Source organism: Arachis hypogaea, chromosome 19 (assembly GCF_003086295.3).
Source record: "Arachis hypogaea cultivar Tifrunner chromosome 19, arahy.Tifrunner.gnm2.J5K5, whole genome shotgun sequence".
Lineage (NCBI taxonomy): Eukaryota > Viridiplantae > Streptophyta > Magnoliopsida > Fabales > Fabaceae > Arachis > Arachis hypogaea.
Window position 1 is genome coordinate 9,928,215 of NC_092054.1, and position 6,000 is coordinate 9,934,214.

The window sequence follows — 6,000 nt, forward strand, 5'->3', positions numbered from 1 at the left end:
GACCGCACTCGGTCTCCCCAGCTGTGCAACTCAGCACACCCTGGCAAACCGGTCGGGTCGGCTTCCCCTGGGAAGCACCCGTAGCCCCGACCCAAAATCTGAAACGACCAGCATCTCCCACGTGGATAGGGGCAGCTCGCGAATACCCTAGCCAGTGGGCTAGGTCATCTTTTGGGCCCATCCAACACCATATATAAGGGGAGAGGTCAGCTCTCCCCCCGAGGTACGTCACATCTTTACCTAATTCGGCTATTCTTTGGTACAGACTCTGACTTGATCGTCGGAGTGTCCTTGCAGGTGGCCACCCCCCGCGTTCCGTTCAACCTCCGGCGTCGCCAGCATACCTCAACCCTCGCTCCACGTCCGCTCGGGGTCTCTCCCTCTCTCCTACTCATCACCATCCGACTACCCGAAAACATCAGATAACGAACAGTTCTCATAGCACCTCATTCCATCTCTGACCCTTCCTATGCCATCTTGGTGCCTTGCTTCTTTGTTACTTGCCACTTAGTCAAGCCAATTATTATGTTATAAGAAGGACGGTTCTATTTGCATTGGTATGGGAATAAGTATCCTGGCCTATTGTAATTTAAAATTTTTTTGAATAGTATATTATAATAATATTATTTATTTTTATTAAATTATCAACTTTGATTCCACAATAATATTTTATATAATTTTTAAAATTTGATATATTCAATTTAAAAATTTCATATTAAATATGTGTTATAATTATCAATTTTTAAATTTAAATAAGATTATAATTATAATATTTTTTATTTTAGAAATCGACTCGAAAAAATATTATTTATTTATTGATATTTTTTTTAGTTAGTTTCTTTTCTTTAACAATTGCATTAATTAAAAGAACTTTTTAAATTATGAATATCATTAAGATCTAATTATATGGGATGTGAATGTTTAAATGATTGATTAGTGATAATATAAACAGAGAAATATTTTAATTATATTATTAAAAAGAATTATTCAATCTTTTTAAAATATAAAATTTTAAAAAATAAAATTTTAAATTATATATTATTATTTAAATTAATATTTTAGTATTTTAATTTGATAATTATACATTTTAAAAATTAATCATATTTTATAATAATAAAATATAATTATTATTATTATACTACGTGTGCATAAAAAATAATTATTCGTAAAAATATATAATAAAATATAAAATATATATTAAAAATAAATTAAATAATATATATTTTTATACAAATATATAATAAATAATTTAATAATTAATTTTTTATATATACATAATATTTTTTTATAAAATTTATTATTATATATTATATATACTTTGTTTTTATCATCGAAATTTTTTGAATCCATCGCTGATTATAAGCCTCTTTTATAAAGACTATTGGTCGAACTAATAATTGGAATTAAACCAATACTGTAATCCAGTAACTCAAAACTTCATGGGATCAATTATACGCACATATAGAATACATTGACTTTCTTAAAACTAATTTATACCGTGTTTGTAATTTTGTCCATGGAGTAAAAACTAAAAAATTAAAATATTATTTTTATTTTTAACATAAATAATAAATTTAAAATTTATTTTTAATATTTAAATAATTTTATTTAAATTTTTAATATTTTAAAATTATTTTAATATTATTTTGTTGTTAGTAATTTGTTAACGAATTGATGGTAGAATAAAATTATAGCAATTTTAAAATGTTAGGGAGTTTAAATAGGATGAAAATATTGTGAATAAAAATGATATGTTATTCGTAGAAGAATGATCAAATAAAATAAAATAAAAGTAAATTTTAACTGAACGAATTGTATTATAATTTTAAGATTTTTATTCATTATGAAATATTTGTAAAATAATTAGTAAATAAATTTTTGAAATAGAAAAAATTATACATATACAATAAAATATAAATAATACTTTTTTATCTTTAATGTATCGAATTTCTTTAGTGTTTAATTTAAATATTTATTTTTAACTTTAAAATAAATGAGTAAAGTATCTGTTCATACCCTGGGTCAAGATGTCCGACCCGGGATGTTTAGCGACAAGCCGACTGACCTTTTCAGGTCAGACTATCCGACCTCTTCTCAAAGAGCTCGGACAAAACGCTACAGAGGCCCAATAAGGGCCCAAATAGAAGGAACACAGCCCAATTCAAAGGCGGCTCAAGCCTACAGAGAGAAGGGCGGTTCCGTTGAAGATAAGCTAACCTCGCCCAAAGATAAGATAAGATAAGATAAGATAACTAACTTATCTTATCTAAGAAGGTCACTTCTCACCATTATAAATACACTGGAGCACCCAGGTATAACTCATAATCTGATTCTACTAAAAACCTGCTTAATACCCGTGCTAACTTAAGCATCGGAGTCTCTTGCAGGTACCCCCCACCCTCCGGTGGCCAAGGATCAGCAGTGCAGCAAGTCCAACAAGTCGGACACAATAGCTCCGGCCGCCACCAGCCAGCCAGACACGTAATCTCCGACCAGTACAGAAGATCTCATCCGAGATCGACCTCCAGTTTCAGGTAACCCTCGGAACATTGGCGCCGTTGCCGGGGAACTTGGAAGTCATCCCATCACCATGGCGGACAACCATGACAACGATCACAACTCTAGTTTGGCGAACCGAACGCCAAACAAAGACACGGACGCCACCTCCAAAGATGCACCTCAAAACGGGGGAAATAAGCAACCACCAAACAAGAAATTTTGGAAGCTATCCGTGAGCAACAGAATCACCTTAAACAGCTGGAATAAGAAGCTGAACATCAACGGGAAGCCGAATGAGACCTTTGGAAGAGAAACAAGACGACGTCAGAGGACAAGCTCCTAAAACTCGAAGCAGATATCAAGGCCAAAACAACTCGATCCGGTCATGAAGACAGCCCCCACAAAGATCAAGACCCATTCACCAAAGAAATCATGAAAGCTAAAGTCCCAAAGGACTTCAAAGCTCCCGATATGACCCCGTACGACGGCACATCAGATCCAAGCCATCATCTTAGAAATTCCAGAAGCAGGATGTATCTCACGGAGGCCTCAGATGCAATCCATTATTCTCCATCCAGAAGGATAAAGCCGAACACGCTCCAAGCTTGCTAGGGATCAAGCAAGGAGATTGGGAAAGTCTTCGCAACTACATGGAAAGATTCAACAAAGCGTGCATGGACATACAAAGTCTGCCAACAAAAGCAGATATCATGGGTCTCATCAATGGCCTACGAGGAGGACCTTTTAAAGCCACTCAATATCCAAGAAGCACCCAACATCTTTAAACGAGGTACAGGAACAGGCAAAGAAACACATCAACATGGAGGAGAACTCTCAACTAGGAGAGAGCTCAGAAACCGAATTCTCCTAACCCACCACAGGACAAGGATAAAGAGTCCAAGAAAAAAGAAGATCAACCCGGGAAGCCTAGAAAATACCGCAATTACACCCCTCTTCGAGTATCTTTTGTGGAGGTTTACCATGAAATATGCAATACGGAGAAGATCCCACCACCTCGCCCAATCAAAAACAAAAGAGGTCGGACGAGTTGAAGGTCCACCTCACACCGAAGAGGTCGGGCGAGTTAACGTCCACCTCACAACAAAGAAGTCGGGCGAGTTGAAGGTCCACCTTACACCAAAGAGGTCGGATGAGTTGAAGGTCCACCTCACGACAAAGAGATCGGACGGGTTGAAGGTCCACCTCACACCAAAGAGGTCGGGCGAGTTGAAGGTCCACCATACACCAAAGAGGTCGGATGAGTTGAAGGTCCACCTCACACCAAAGAGGTCGGACAAGTTGAAAGTCCACCTCACAACAAAGAGGTTGGACAAGTTGAAGATCCATCTCACACCAAAGAGGTCGGACGAGTTGAACGTCTACCTTACACCAAAGAGGTCGGACGAGTTGAACGTCCACCTCACACCAAAGAGGTCGGACGAGTTGAAAAGGACAACGGAGTGCGAACAAGCCTTCCGAGATTTCAAAATCCTTGGGGCAACCACCCATTCTCACCAGACCCCAGGAAAGTGAAGAACTCATATTATACCTCGCAGTGGGAAGTCGGGCAATAGCCTCAGCACTAGTCAGAGAAGACGAAAGTGGGCAACAACCCATCTACTTCATCAGCAAAGCTCTACAAGGGGCCGAACTAAACTATCAAAAGATAGAAAAAGTTTGCCTAAGCCCACATACTCACCTCTCAACGACTCCACCCATACTTTCAAGCTCACACTATCAGAGTTCGGACCAACCAGCCCATAAAAGGCATCCTACAGAAAATAAACTTAGCTGGAAGAATCCTACAAAGGACAGCTCGGATAATTCGGGGGACCTTGGACAAAACCAGAGAACATCTCGAACAATTCAGGGGACCCTGGACAAAAACAGAAAACAGCTCAGACAAATTGGGGAAAATGAAGTCCAACACATACCTCAGGAGCAGAATGCCCGAGCTGATGCACTTTCAAAACCAACCAGCACCAACAGCTCGGACAAATCAGGGAAAATGAAGTCCGACACATAAAATGCCCGAGCTGATGCATTTTCAAAACTAGCCAACACCAAACCAGGGGGCAATAACAGAAGCCTCATCCAGGCTACATTACAAAGACCACAACAAGTCAATCTCGAAGGTGGTATAAGGGATGTACTCAGGGTCAGCCACAGTAACACGCATTAAAACTATGGAATTCAGCCAATCAGACATGCCGTCCGGGATCTTAGTATACATCTCAAAGACATAGGTCGACTATGGGATTACTACCAAACAACTCGGGCAAATAAGGAAACAAATCGGACAATAATAACAGAACATCAAGTGACAGATGTGGCAATAAAAAGGAAACCCCAGGACTCACACGAAAGTCCAGGGGCACCCTTTGGAGGCAACAACAGGGCAAGGACACAGAGAAAAGAAGTCGACAATCTATACCCAAACAGTCCGAACACCTCTCAAACAAAATGTCAAAACAAAAGCTAGAACTTTTGTACAAAAGGAGTCAAGGAACGATGAAAAGAAACAGGAACAGCAACCAAACCCTAAGCAAAGCACACATTCTTCTCAAAGGCGAATGACAAAAGAAAAGTGACAACAAACGATCAAAGATGCAAACTTTTTGCAGAAAGAACCAAAGTTCTGCAGAGCAAATACAAAGTCAAAGCTTTACATGCCAACTTCCCTATAGCCCCACCTGAAGAGCTCCCACAAGTCCTATGGGCATATCGGACAACCTCACACTCCACTACAAAGGAATCACCCTTCCGATTAGCTTACGGAATGGAGGCAATGATCCCAATGGAGGCCAAAGAAGGATTGCCCAGAGTGATCCACTACAGTGAAGAGGCCAACTCCTAACTTCAAAAGGAAGAACTCGACCTACCTCCGGAAACCCGAGAAAGAGCTCGAATCAAGAAAGAGGCGTTAAAACGTCAAATGGCCTCAAGATATAATCAGAAGGTAATCTAACAACAACCATCTCATCCTAATCCGAAATGACATCAAAATAGGTCGGCAGCCAACTGGAAAGGACAATACCAAGTTTTTCAGAAGAACTGGGGAAAGGTTGCTACAAAGTGTCCAACCTCGAGGGGCAAGAGCTACCAAGGTCATGGCATGCCTGCAATCTAAAAAAGGCGCTAGGCCGAGATCCAAAAAGATTGCCGACCTAGAAAGGTAAGTACTAACATGTAACATTCTTATCTTCATTTTATTATTTAAAAGATTGCAGATTCCCTATAAAGTTTCCTACCAAGACGCCCGACTACGACAAGTCGGCAAGGTGAACACCAAAGTCACCGCCCGATCACGACAAAGTCGGCAAGATGAAAACCAAATTCATCGTCTGATTACAAAGCGACAAGTCGGCAAGGTGAAAACCAACTTCACCACCCGACCACGATGAAAACCGAATTCATCGTTTGATTTCGACAAATGTCGACAAAGTGAAAACAAAATTCACTACTATACCAAGACGCATTAATCTGAAGCATTCATCGTCC